Consider the following 15297-nt stretch of genomic DNA (forward strand, 5'->3'; position numbering starts at 1 on the left):
ACGTGGGACCGCATGACAGGCCATGCTCCCCCGCCGATCGCTCGGTAAAATCACCTCATTTTTACTACTATACTTCCTCCGTATCGATTTACATGGCATGCACGTCGTTCTAGGTTGAGAATTTAACTGGCTATATATGTGATGAACAGTATATGTTTAGAAACTACATCCGCTTAATAATCCAATGATATACTTTTTGTGACATAGTAACTCATATTTAGTTACTCAAATGGATGACCTAGAGCTACGTGCACGCCCTATAAACCGAGATGCCTAAAAAAACGAGACGGAGAGGGTACTTCAGTATGTATCTTTTTAGATCAATATAGTCGGGATTCACCAAGGAGCAAAACCAAGTGGTAGGCTGCACCTGTCGTGTTGGCTAGCGACTCAAGCAGGGTCAGTCCGCACACGAAATGGCAACACACTTAACAGGACCCCTTTGGCCGACATGTGGCTCATCCACCGTCTTGTTCCACGTGCGATGCACCAAATTACAGTTGGGAGCAGCGGTTGGAATTGGAGGCACCCCGGTCGTAGCGCCGCAGTAGTAGAAAATGAGCGATGAGGGGTCAAATCACAAAGCCCCACCTTTCCCGCATTAAGCTGGACGGACGAAGCAACCATCATTTCACTCTAGGGCGCAAGAGCATAAAGAAAAGAGAAAACCAATGATGCGTGCGGCAGCTACCTAGGGCACCCTAGGGTAGGGGTCTCCACTACAGATCATTTTTTAAAGCGCCTCCACTACAAATCGGCCTCTCCCTCGTCCTCTTGAAGAAAACCGATGATGTGTGCGGCGGTAGGGTTTGTAGGAGTACTACTACGGTGTGCGGGTCCACGTCGTAGTAAACGGGAGAGGGATTGAGTTCGAGTCGACGCGTTAAATATGTGTGGGCCGCTTGGTTTTAGGGGAACGAGGCAGCATTTTGGGTTCGGGGACCAGTGGAGATATAGTACGTACAAAAAATTGTGGACGTAGGTTCGACCGAAAGGCAATGATGCTTGGGCCCTGCATTTTGATATACCCGGGGCCGCGTGAAATTTGCTACTCTACTCAAAACTAGTAAGGTACACATGCATTGAACACATGAGATTTCGAAACCAAATTATGAATAAATACACACTATAGCATGTAAAGCTTTGAGTCATATATGCATGATGTAGATGTTCGTTTAGTTCTTATAGTTCATCTCATTCAAAATCAATTAGTTTTATAAAAATGTTAAGATTCATGGGGTTGTGCATTGTAAAGCATAAAGTAAAAAACAAATAATGGCAATTCATTTAGAAAAAAAATCAATTATGATATGGAAGATTCTAGAACAAAGGAGAAGTGCTTGTGTTTTGAGGTTTGTGCATTATGCTTAAGTTCAACCATGGAGTCTTCTAAATTTTACATGTGGCAAATCTGGTGGAATGTTGATGATATCCAACGGCCAGTAGTGCTCGGATTTGCCATCTCTGCGCTGTCGGATTAGCTTCATCCAGCGACCATCTTTCAAGTTATTCGCACACTATATAGTTCTTGTGCCATAGTTGCATGTCTTGGAAAAAAGCTACTAGTGGGTTGTACTAGCTATTTAGGAATAGAAGATGTATACATGGAAGTTGTAGGGAAAGCGATGACATGGAGTATCTCAATTCCTATGAGTAAGGATTGGAAAAGAGATGTCATTTGATTCACATCATAGGAACTTTTCTATTGAATCTAGAGATGACATGTATCTCAATTCCTATGAGGAGGGATTAGAAAAGAGATGTAATTTGGTTCATATCATAGGAACTTTTCTATTGAATACACTAATGTTTATTTTCCTTTGAAATTATGGGAGTATAGGAATCCATTCATATGAACCAAGTGGCTCTAAAGCTATAGAAATGATATCATGTTTATTTCCTTTGAAATGTGGAGTATATGAATCTATTCCTATGAACCAATTGGCTCTAAAGGAAAAAATCCTATAAAAATCATATCATATATAGTTCCTATGATATTCCTCCACACCAAAGGATGGTTGAAATTGCTGCAGGTGATACGATGGTCTTTCTTTGTAGACTCCTCCCCATCTTTATAGTTACCTCTCGAAGATGAATGAAATGATATATACAAGGTATTCTACATGTGCAATTTGGTACACGAAAACTCGATAAAAGTTTGCGAGGTTCGAATTTTCAATAAAGCTATATGCACTGCATTTTGGAATGGAGGGAGCATACGGCAGTTGCTAACACTCACGTGGAAGATTTGTGTGTAGGAGGAGTGGCTGTTCTGTTAAATGACATGGCAAAACCGACACTGTCGGATGCCGATCTAACGGTTCTTACGGCGTTCGTCAGGAAAAGGCTTGTGGCGAACGTTTGTCGGATAATGATTTACGGACACATGCATTGCATTGATACGTGCCCCCCTCTCTCTCACGCACACGCACCCTCCCGAGTCCTCTCGCACCCACTGTCTATCTGCAGGTAGACGTCACACACATATGTGCTCTTCACACCCTACCCTCAGAACTTCTAAAAAACAAAAGACGTCACGCACATTTTATTTTAGCTCACACGTCACACACTTATACTATTACTCTTGTGGCGAACGTTCTTTGGGCATAGTATATTGTACTCTCACGAAGAGAAGCGGTGCACACACGCACTAGTTCTCTCACACCTACTCGCGGGTACACGTAGGAGCGCATTTTTTTTGAAGCTGGTACAACAAAATCACTCCACTATATATATATATATATATATATATATATATATATATATATATATATATATATATATATATATATATATATATATATATATATATATATATATATAAGCAGGAGCCTTAGCACTTGCTTTACTAGGGTTCCTCTCATTCACTCTCTCATGCTCTCCAGATCTAAGCAAGACAATGGTGGCCACACTCTCTCTCAGCTCACGGCTGGTCACAAATCCGGCCAGACAACCTCAACCGGGGCAGGGGTGTAGGTGCATCGTTCACGCTGTCGTCGGCGGCGAGGGAGGAGACCAACGGCTGCCCGCGCGTCCCGATCGACGGCCGTGCCGTTCTCTCCGAGAGAGCGCCGGCTCCGGAGGGCCTCTGACCCCTTCTTCCTCCCTGCGGTATTGTGGCCAAGATGCGGCCTCCCGACGCCGTCTTTGCCACATGCCGACGACCCTCAGGTATATATTCCTTCGAAACCTGCCTTGCTCTACCGCCCCAGCTCCCCACTTGGCTTCGTGTGGATATTTTTCTACTTCTGTCCGCTGTTCCAAAGCCACCTAGACTTTTACTATTATTGGAGGTAAAGCTAGTTCATACAGTCGACTCTAAGAGTTGGTTCAAACAGGGAAGAAAGTGGGAATGCTGTAGCATGAATCTAGGACTTGGTTATAAGAGGAAATGGGGGAAAGTAGTAGATATTGGCTACCCAACCGGTCTCTTGGTTGAAAAGACGAAGAAAGCATGGTGGATGGCAAAGGGTGGGGGAAAGTGGACCTATCTCTTGGTTGAAAAAGGAAAGAAAGTGACGGGTGTTGGGGGACAACGCAAATGAGAATGAGCAGGTCTAGATTTCCTGTGCTCACATAGGAAAATGTCGCCGAGGAGATAAAAAATGGGACAAATGCAGACATGCTGCCTGAGTGTTTGCCGCTCTCGGCAACCACATCTGCCTCACCACTTTATGCCCCTACTGTCCCTACGCCCATATCGCTACCGTTAATGTAAAATCACATGAAACATTAAGAAATGCCACCTAATGTCACTATAAGTAATGGTCTAGTGCCGTCGATAAATTGAAGCAATGCCACCACCATTTTATGAAGTGCTTCCGTCTTGCTTTATTTCCCATCAATTGTGTTTTTGCAGTTACACTTAAATCTCACACCGCTAACATTGCTTCATCCCAGTGGAACTGCAAAAATTTGATTGCACATTTACTGACCATGTGCTACTCTCATGACAGTAATACTAATGCTATTGTTCTGCATGTTAATCTAGTGACAGTGTTGATATGATGTGATGATACTTACTTAAGGACACTTTCATACTGTCAATCTAGTGCCAATTATAACACAATAGATGCTGCTGTTAATCATACGCCACTGCAAATATCTGTCACAGTTTAAATAACCGCATTTCGTATTTGCGCAAACAGGGATGTCTGTCTCCATATTGTTTCGGGATGTCTGTTTCCGTATCGTTTCTATCCGCGCAATCAAAAGCACACACCTTAGTTTTAGTAGAACTGCGCAAAATGAGATGGCTATCCCTCGTTGCCGTCGTCTAACCACCCATCTTCCAGGTATTCCTACATTGGTAGTTACTAGGTAGAATGACCAACGCAATATAAAAGAAGTTGATTCGTACATTTTACTTCCTGATTGCAGTGTAGGGACGAGCGAAAACAACTGCATCCTAGTCCGGAATGCACTTTCTACCAGTTCATCCATGGACCGAGGACTAGCTGGCACGGTTGCATGGCGGTTTTTTGGATAGGTGCGCGGACAAGAGGCATTGTGGTCTGCTTATTTCTGCAAATAGCGGTGCTTAAATTTAGTGGAATGCACAAGAATTTCAGCTGGTCAGTACACTACATGGTTCAGTTCAGCATTCCAGCTGAGAACACAATTATAATTGGTTATTCCGGAATGAGAGAACCTAACCCTGGATGGTGACAACAAGAAAAAACCAGAGTGAACTCCAGGAAATTTAAGCCTGTCGGGAGGCCCTTTGCTCAGAGAAGCCTTGCTTGTTTTTTCCTGATTTGTAAACCTTCTCACAACTTTGTATTTTGCTGTGAACTAGTATATGTTTGTTATGTTCTATGAATCATTTAGATGTATAAAATTGCTTAACTTATGCTTTTCAAGTTTTTTATGAAGCCAAGTTTAACGTGAGTGTTCCACATGAACGCTGGACTAGCATGTGAACGTTTGGAATTTACATTGTGGCCTCAGTTAACTGCATGAACCACTGTAACAAGATACATATAGTTGCTTATATGTCAGATAGCAGATTGTTGATTGTTAGCTGGTCGATAGCCTAGTGTTGAAGCGAGCTGAGCCAATGTGCCGTGTTTTGCACAACTGCTTACAAGTGGGGTAGCACCAACAGTGTTTACAAGTACTTATGTATACGTCGGCACACAGTTCTCGAACGAGTACTCTATTTCATCAAAACACACACTGCTTGTATGATAAACCGTGACAACTTATGTCTTACCATGCCATATTCATGAAAAAACTAGTGAGGACACATCTGTTTCGGCAACAATTACGATGGTTCTCACATGATTCATGGGCACACAAAAGTAGCAGCACTTCCCATAGACGGATTCAAATAGAGTACTAGCCCCAGAGGGCTCGATAACAGGCAAGGTTCGGATAAGTAGACACAATCCAAACTACTATTAAACACTAGTTGGGGCAACTATTTCATGCCTCGATCTAATTTGGGCTGGACACAGGACGAACCTTGCCATGAACATCATCGAGGACGTCCGGCAGCAGCTCAATCCTGTGAACCTTCATGAAGACAACCTTGTGGCCTCGCCACTCATAAACTTGTTTGTGGAGGCATGCCACGTCATCTTCCTGCGTAAGCTTGACAAGAACAGTATGCCTCACAAACGCAGGAGTAGCTTTGAACTTCTTGTGCTTCAGTACACCCTGGACAACACGCCTGTCAGCAGTGAGGCTGGAATACAACTCTTCATTGGTATAAGCGCAAATGGCTTCCAGGATCCAACAGCCTAAAAAGTCTGTTTTCCCAGTGCGTATATTCAGGTCATCCGCCTCATAGCGAGTGACATGTACAACCACACAATCCTTGTCTGCATCAGGGCTCTAATTGAAACAGAAACAAATTCTGAATTACTTTCCAATATAAGAAACACAAGTTATTTAAACCACTATGTATAGCATGGCATCGAAGCTATTAAAATTTTGCATTATTCATCACCACATACTTAGATGAAAAACCACAATCGAGATCGACAAAGAAGAAAATCACCTTGGGCAGCTCATCGGGGGGGGGGGGACACATCCTCGAAGGGGGAAAACTGCTCCTGCAGTGCCACGGGGGCTGTAACCTCAAACGGGGCGTTGACCATCTCAGTAGTGGCCATGAGCGTATCAGGGGTCGGCTCGGTGGCTGCCTCCATCTTCTTGGAGCTCTCTGTCTCATGGGGATCAGCCTCCCGCGTCTGCTCCAATATCGGCAGATCTTTGCCTGGTTCTCCTTGGTCCATCATGAAACTAACAAATACTAGGAGACCACTAAAAGGAAAACACAATCGCAATGACAATGAAACAAAAAAGAGAGTGAGGATCGGTTACTGCTTTGCAAAAGTTCTTTTTTTTCTCTGAACGAAAATATACCAACATCACGGATCCACTTACCTTCCCTTCGTTGGGAGAGAAGAACAGTGGTAGATGCGAGTGTTGCCTTTCTTGTAGACGGTGAGGGAGCAGGGGATTCAGCGAAGAGTGAAATGATGGTTGCTTCGTCCGTCAAACTTAGACTGCGGGGAGGTGGGGTTTTGTGATACGATGACTCGTTATTGCCGCACTACGACCGGGGTGACTCTCCGCCTGCATACTGCCTTCTAATTTGGTGGATGGCATTTGGGCCCCCGCGCTGCATCGCCCGCATGTGGTGAACAAAAGTATAACGGCATTCAGTAGAGGGAGACGTTTCGATGACCTAGGAGGAGCCAGAAGTGGTATTGTATCCACTGTACTAGTAGTAATTGTTTTTCTGGGTAGCTGTAGAGTGTCTCCACTATACTAGTAGTAACTAGTATAATGCCCGTGCGTTGCCACGGGCCAAAATAATTATATATAGAGATAGTATCATCCAAATAAACTGTAATTCATCATGTGGATGTTGCATACGACTTATAGTTGTATTGCTATAAATTTCAGTCCTTCTAATACATATTTTCTGGTCCCATATATAAACACACTGCATGAGTTCAGCGTGTATAAAAAAGACGGTGACATAAAATTCTGCAATTAAAAAAAATGCACTTCGCTTGAAGTGTATGTATCTCGATGAGTTTTTTTACTCTCTCAACATATTAGGGAAATGAAGATGTTCTCCCCCACGCAGCCAACAACCCCCCACCCACCCACCGTGGTGTCGGCATAGATGCAGATGTCCTCCTTCGGCTTGGATTGTTTCAACCAGCTCACGTCCCTCCCGCGCTAGTGTATGGGGAGGCGCGGGAGCAATGCGTCATGTAAAGTTTGATGTACTCGGTGGAGGGCCGGCTAGAGGATGAGGTGCTGACCGTGACACGAGAGGTGGGCATCTCTAAGCCGGCCAAGATGTGGTGCGTTGTCGGTGTGCCTCATGTGCTCGCCGGCACCAGTGGCGTGCTTGGCTCCCGCATTGGCTTTGGGAAGACTCTTGTTCAGTTGCTCCCTCTAGTTTAGGTACTTGGACTGACTCGGGCATTCGGAATCAACTGGTGATAGTGTGGGGCCTATGTTTGATCAGATGGTGGATGTTGTCATATTTCTCGAGGAATCCACCAAGAAGGTTCCGACCTCATCGTCCTAGTAGATATCCTATTCACAGGCGAGTTTGTTCCCTTTACAAACCAATTCTTTCTCACAGGTAATGGCAGATCAGTGATTGTTTTCTGTTTAGTTCTTTGCCTTGTTGGTGAAGGAAGTGAAAACAATATGATCATACAGGAAAAATCTTCTTCAATGTGGATCTTCTAGAAGATTTTGATATACATATTGGTCAATACATGTATATACAAGTACATAACCCACTCCATCTTCAGCTATAATATAATGTAACTGCAGTTCGACACTTCTGTTAGAGATGTATGATATGACTACTGCACCTTTGTGGTTTGCACACTTTTTTTGTTGTTTAATTTGCAAGACCTATGTCGAATTCCTCAAGAATTTAGCTTAGTCTGTTTGCCAATATGATCTATATAGTCGGCTGCATGTGCCTTGCCAATGTTCGTGTAGTTATACTTGTCATGTGATTAATTTATGCAGTTATTACCTGATACCATTTTTTACTCTTGATCGACTTATCCAATTCACTGATCAATTGGTTAGATAGAGAGATGGTTATTTTGCCCATTAATTGCTGAAATAAAGACTAAACCCACAAGTTCACCCTTGAAGTTGAAGTTATAGTTGAATGCCGTGTGTTGCCACATATTTTTTTAGAAATAAATTCATTGATCAAATATCATAGTAATTCACAACGTATATGTGGCATACAGTTTTTGACTATATACTGAGAATATGATATGATAAGTATCGTCTAGGAGCCCATGCTCACTGTCTTCACTGGTCTGATGTCCATCATCACTTCTCCTCTGCTCTGATGTCCATAGACGATGATGGAGGTCTTGTATCCATGCTCTAGGTTCTGACCACATGAGCATAACGGTGAACTCTCATTTATGTTGCCCCCTTCGACATTCTCCCTCGTGCTCTCTTGCCCTGCCATGTCTAGCACCGCCTGCCCGCTCACCAACATATCTAACAATTCCTCAAAAGTTCAAGGATGACACAAAATTTAAAACATATGGTGATAACAAATTTAGCCCACGGACTGGAAGGAAGAAATGGTTTCCCCCCATGACATGCTGTCCAACTAACCTAGCTCAGAAATGTGGAGAATAGGTCCAAGATGTCCCAGTGCAGTTTGCTATTGAGAATTGAGATCCTTTCCTTCAACAATCCAAATCAGTCTCTATAAGAATAATTAGAGAAATGCTACTGATGACCCATCTACACAATTGGAAGTGTTCTTTCCTGCTCCTAAACCATGAACCTGAGAGTTATAATTTGCTTCGTGTTCATTCCTTGGTCCTGCATGGAACCAAACATTACTCATAATCAGCTCAAAAAAACATTATCCACAATGCTTTTTAACGCAACTAAAAGAAACATTCAAACAAAAGTCCGAACAACTTCACTTTAATGAAACAAATTCAGTCAAAAATTTGTTCTCGCTGGCGATCACATCAATATAAAATAGAAAGTATCTTTCAATTTTTAAGTTGTAAGGTGCAACATCCTTTGTCGTCTAGTTTGATGCCCAATCTGCATACCTTCTTGAAGAAAACTGAATAAATTGTCTAGTCCACACCCTATATCAGCTTCATCGCGCATAGTTGAATAATGCAGTAGAACAGTTGTACTAATGCCAAAAAAAGCAGGGTTCAATTGTCAGAAGTCTCCCTAATGACATGTTATTTATTGTTGTCATTGCACACACTGAATCTTGTTATTCCACCTGCAGCTAGATGCCTAGATGAACAAATACATATCAGATTTGATTATAGAAGGGATTAATAAGAGGACATCACTAAAATGTGAAAAAATGAAGGTAATATTAGCGTATTTTACCAGAAAATATCATTGTGCAAATTAGCAAACACCTTCCGTGCATAGTAGCTAGAGAGGTGAAAATAATTGAACTGTAACATCATGACATATTGGAGATAAGAACTCAGTTAACCTTTTATGTGGCATCAGCTTCGCATCAGATCAATTCCATGGATAAAAATCAACTTGTTTGTAACGTGGTACTACCCTCTTAGGCTCTCATGCTCTTTCTCTTGCAGATGCACGTGATCCCAAATTCAGAGGACGACAGTAAAGGCTTGATCATATACCGTGGCTGCCGTTCCGATCTGAGTGCGGCAACTACAGTCATCGTGGTGATTCTGCCTTCAAGCATAGCCACGGCAGTCGTAACCAGCGGAGGCGGTTCCAGCACCGTCGCACCGGAGTCAAGATTACCTAGCATGCATCACACGCATGGCCCACGGACGCTATGTAGCTACCCGCACCGAAATCATAGGAAACCCAACATAACATGACACACACCCTGCAAGAACCGAGGAATCTAGTGAAGAATCGGCAAATATTAATATATTATAACCTAAGAAGAAACATAACATTTCGAGCTAACCTGAGATATCAAAGGCCCCGGAGGTCGATGGGACGACGCGGTCGTGTTCGTCTCCTCGTCGTGGCCAACCTGATTCAGCAGATGAATACAGACCGGCGTTGGCTGCACCAATAAAAGTTTGTATAAACAGGATAATCATAGATCTAATACAACATCAAGGTTCAGGTTTCACGATTGCATTCAGTACATGAATTCTAGATGTGTTATGACTTATGGTTAATGTGTCATTGTACAGTCGAAATTACTCGAATGAAATATAAGAAATCAGTTGGTCTTTCACAAACACGATTTTGAGTCAACATTATGTCCACTTTTACAACAGATGGCAAGTCATATCCTAGTTTAAATTGAAGGGTTTCATTAGAACTGAGAGCTTCTTCTAGGATACTTCAGAAGATTTTTCTACTTTTATTTGCATCCAGATAATCGAAAGGTATGGTGATAAGACAACATATTAATTTGGCATACCTTTGGAGAGCAGCTATTGACCTTTCCCTTGAATGCAGAGAATTGCTTAATCTGAAGACCAAAGCGAAGCGGGCTGCTAGAATAACACCTGCCCAAAAATTAGATGCCCAAAGAGAATCCAGGTACACATTGAGGAATGGCATATCCAACGCATCCGCTGCAAGAAGAAGAGTTCAAGATACATACATACATACATACATACATACATACATACATACATACATACATACATACATACATACATACATACATATATATATACATACATACATACATATATATATATATATATATATATATATATATATATTTCAGATTCCAGATTGATCTTGCTATATTTATTTTTTACGGAAGCTATAAAATTTGCTTGTTAGCCAATAAAGAAAGACAGAAGCAAACATGCCCGGTTCCTCTTAAAATAAGCTAATAAGGAGAAACATGAACCTTAGGTTAGTGTTCAGACTTAGGTATCGTACATTGGCAACTAACAAAATATGATGTTCCCTTTGGTTGGATACATTTTCTTCCTGCCTAGATTGAGTCAAAATTAGATGATGCATACATTCAGAGTAAAGTACATGTACACATCCAGTGGCACAGGCAAATAAAATAAAGAGCCACCTCTCCAAATCATAGCCTGAATGCCTGATACAATCAAGATCTTCATCGGTCTTCTTCTCAGGCTACATGTAAATCTTCTCTAGTAGTCTTATGAGCATAAACAACTGCTCGAATCTACAAAATTGAGGAGCAATTCGGTAAAGAGACAACCACCTTTACAATGACAGTTTATAATACTATAAGTCAATAAGCGTCCAAGGCAAGTTGTGTGATTTCCAAGCCTTCAGAAATGTAACTGTGTTCTACGTGTACAGAAATAATTCTCTCGTGAGGTTGTACCATATAACATAAATTTTCAGTCACTTGGTTCAGTTACGCAGAGGTGGTGTTCTCATTTCCGGTTTCTAGTGGAGACAGAAGAAACAACTTTCTTAGGTTCTCCAAGTAGTATGATTGGTACCAGGCTCTTGTAGGTTCAGCGATGGATGGTTGAAAAAATGCAAACAACACACTCAAGTGATTGTTAGAAAAAACAAGCAACACAAATAGAAGTTCCCTCAGTTAGCAATATATAGTGTACCGCTTAAAAAGAAACTTCGATCATTAACTGAATTTTGTCTATGCTTCAGTTTTAGAAGACTAATTGGTGTTAGGCATTTGAGAAGCTTACCCCAACTGATGCACATGAGTTACAACTATAAGAAGAGATGGTAATACAAATATTCATTCTACTCTAATGCAGAAAAGAACAATAAAATTGGAACATAAGAAGAAAGATAAAATGAGCACCTACTGACTCACCTGTATGCTATGGATCTTCCGCCTCACAGACTCTGTTGACCATCTTAGTGCACGGCAACGACGCTGCTTCTTCTGCTGCATCCGGTCTTGGGCTCCATGACCTCATAAACCACTGATTACTCCACCACTGGCTTCCCTACTAGCCTTTAAAACCAACATCTTCCACATTGCGCCAAAGAGGAGCAGAAAACATAGACTGGAAAATTACATATGTATATAGCAGAGGCAAACATATATTCTGCATATATTTTCGAACTCGAGTTTGGGCTCTCAGGGGTATTCTTCCTTCATCCCGACCCACCAGGCTCTCAGTTGCTCTTTTACAAGTAAATACTACATGTTTCGATACAACATTCGGTTTAACCTATTTGGGTTACATATCAACAATATAAGGCAAGACTAAAATGGGAAGCATATTTTAGTACACTTGGAAAGCATAATATATGAGGAAGTATGGCAAATCATCTTACATTCCGAGGTAACAATGAACTATATCCACGGCTTCCTGATTGTTCAAGTGCTCCCATAGTTCATCTGATGCAAATATAACAAACTGATATTCTGCACAGTCTATGTTCTTCAATGGATGGTTCGGGACAAAGAATTGGATTATGGAAGGGCCTTGGAATATGGAACCAGGCCAGAAGGGGCTCATGGTTAAATTCCGAACTTTTTAGGTAGGTGTGGCCAATCATTCTGGAAACCTGAATACAAAGAAAAAACAGAGCACGAGTAGTTATTATGTGAGATATGTGAGAAGACATCGATCTTGGGACTTTGTACAAATGGTATGCTCTTGGCATCATTAATCCATGAAATGGGGCGCAAATTGAAACCTTTATCAAATAAACTCCTGGCCCAGGTTTACGCAAACTCCTGGCCCGGTCTTGTGGCGCCTTGGACCTCCTGACCCTGAGGCAAGCGAGGTCTGAGTTGGTCCTCCAGCCGTCATACACAAAAGCTATGCGGAAATCACCTGTACACATGTGGTCCGACACATGAATGAATCTCCGCGAATGAGACGAGCAGGTTAACCCTAAAATCAAATTCTTCGCCCAAAAAATCAATTTGACAAATCCAGCGATGGTAGCAGAGGGGGAGGGCTGGGCATCTTACTCGTGGATGTTGGTCTCAATGACCTGGCAGACGAAGAGGGAGATCATGGAGGTCTTGCCGGCCTGTGACTGGGCCTGGGCGATGACGCCGTGGATGGTGATGATTGGGATGACGGCGCACTGCTGGATGGATACGCCCTTGACGACGGCTGGATCTGGAGGGAAGGTGACGGCGCACTGCTGGATGGATATGCCCTCGACGACGGCCGGATCTGGAGGGGAGGTGATGGCGCGTGCAGAGGCCACGCCCGTCGTGGTGCTGGTGGAGACTGCCAGGCGGCAGTGTCATAGGAGTGGCGGCGCATGGAGAGATGCAGCCGGCAAGGACGTCCATGGCGTGGGGTGGTGCTACATCTCGTGGAGGAGATGGAGTCAGGGAGAGATGCGATGAATAGGAGGGGTTGGCCCCGAGGAGAGATGACCTGACGCGTTCACTCAGGAGCCTGGCAGCGTGAGCTGCTCCCTCCATCATCGCCGCCGTTTGGAGAGGGGGCGTGGCCGCAGCCGACGCATTCATCGGCCACGGCGAGGCAGACGAGCCCGGCGACGGGATTTGATTCGGTGGGTGGCTGCGTCCTAGGGAGGGAGACGAGAGTGGGTTAGGGATAGGGCAGATGGGTCACTCGGGGTTTTTTTTGCGCGTGCGTGGGAAAGGATGATGTAAAAAACCAAGGTGAAAGAGCGTGGTGGAAGAGGACGAAAAAAACCGAACGAAAATGGTGGGACGAAAATAAACCCGGAACGGAGACTACCAACTGAGACATTAGGAGTAGAGATTGTTTCTCTGGGCCCAAGACAAAGCAGCCCATCCACCCTAGTAAATAGTAAAATCAATTCAAAAGTCCATATATTTACTGAGTGAGAGGCGCTACCCACACCCAGCACACCGCCCCCCAAAAAAACATGGGTGTTCTTCTTCCTCCTCACCCCCACCCACCTCACGTCAGCTCGCTCCACTCATACCCCCAAATTCCTCACCTCACTCCTACAGAAAACCCCAGCTCCCCTTCTTCCTCACTACTACAGAAAAACCCCAGCTCCCCTTCTTCATTCGCACTACAACTAGGCTCGTCATTCGTTACTCTACTCAAATCCGTGAGCGCGACACGACGCCCTCGAGGAAAATGGAGTCGGCTGACCCCAGCGCCAAGAAGATGAGGCTCCCGCCAGCGGCGACGCCTGTTGTAGATCCCGCACCCGGCAGCGCGGGGAGAAGCGGCGACCCCGCCCCCACCGGATCCCAGGAACCCGTAGAATCTCAGGTGGACCGCATCAGCGATCTCCCGGATGCCGTCCTTGGGGAGATCATCTCGCTTCTCCCCACCAAGGATTGCTGCCGCACCCAAGTCCTCTCAATTCGGTGGCGCCCTCTATGGTGCGCCGTGCCCCTTAATCTCGACTGTCATCAGCTATCTCTCTTCAATGATTTTGAAATCCCCAGAGCCGTCATCTCCTCCCACCAGGGCTCCGTTCAAAGCCTCTGCATCCCGTCATGCTACCTGAGCAAGCATACCATGCCCTGCATGGTGGACGCCTGGCTGAAATCCCCTGAATTCACAGAACTACAGCTGCTTGAGTTCTACTATTCCCCTGGAAATCACCTACCAGATACCGAACGCCATCTACCTGTGCCCTCAGCACCGATGTCCATCTCGCGGTTTTCCTCCTCTCTCCACACCGCCACCTTTGCGTTGTGTGACCTACCAGACAATCTGGTACTAAACCTTCGACTCCCATTTCTCAAGAAACTTTCACTTGTGCGGGTTCGTATATCGGAGGCCTCATTGCACAACATCATCCACTCCAGTTGCCCTGCTCTGGAGTGCTTGGTGCTTGTTTTCACAGTTAGAATCGGTTGTCTCCAAATAAAGTCGCCTAACCTTGTAAGAATTGGAATTTGTTTTGATGGAAGGCAGCTCATCATCCAAGATGGCCCTTCACTTCAAAGGTTGATCCTTGATTCTAGTTATTCACCGTTGCAAATAACCGTCCTCTCTGCGCCTAAACTGGAGACCTTGGGTGTAATACATGATCTCTGTGCTCATTTCAATATGGTGTTTGGCTCCACAGTTCTTCAGGTACTTTACATTATCATCTACACTTGTAACCATAAGCTGCATTTTAAATTTCTGCGCATAAGTTATGTGTCATCTTGGAGTACACATTTTGTACTAATATTATGTTCTATGCTCAATGAAGAGTTCCATGGATGGCCTATCAATGGTGCTGGATTCTGTCAAGATCTTATATATCCAAATGAATAGTTTTGATCTGAACAAGATTATTGGCTTGCTGCAATGCTTTCCATGTCTGGAGAAGTTGTATATAAAGGTGATAATTTCACGCACATTGGAAGCCCGCATATAGTGTACTAGAATTAACCGTTCAGCTGTTGCTCTT

The 15297-nt window shown here is 43.8% G+C and overlaps 2 long non-coding RNA genes across 4 annotated transcripts; one reads left to right on the forward strand and one right to left on the reverse strand.

The window, feature by feature from the left end:
• The first annotated feature begins 7924 nt into the window (after positions 1-7924).
• On the forward strand, positions 7925-8851 carry LOC141026594 (uncharacterized). Its single transcript, XR_012188955.1, has 2 exons — positions 7925-8319; positions 8396-8851. It is a non-coding gene; the product is annotated as an uncharacterized lncRNA (long non-coding RNA).
• LOC109775528 (uncharacterized) lies at positions 8641-13009 on the reverse strand. 3 transcript variants are annotated; one of them, XR_012188953.1, is made up of 8 exons: positions 12899-13009; positions 12619-12758; positions 11783-12486; positions 11042-11155; positions 10421-10577; positions 9953-10054; positions 9497-9868; positions 8641-8844 (listed from the first exon to the last, which is right to left on the reverse strand). It is a non-coding gene; the product is annotated as an uncharacterized lncRNA (long non-coding RNA). The 3 variants fall into 3 exon arrangements; XR_012188954.1 differs by lacking the exon at positions 11042-11155 and having other exon boundaries at positions 12664-12758; XR_002235826.4 differs by lacking the exon at positions 11042-11155.
• Positions 13010-15297: the final 2288 nt, after the last annotated feature.

The sequence above is a fragment of the Aegilops tauschii genome, chromosome 7 (assembly GCF_002575655.3).
Source record: "Aegilops tauschii subsp. strangulata cultivar AL8/78 chromosome 7, Aet v6.0, whole genome shotgun sequence".
Lineage (NCBI taxonomy): Eukaryota > Viridiplantae > Streptophyta > Magnoliopsida > Poales > Poaceae > Aegilops > Aegilops tauschii.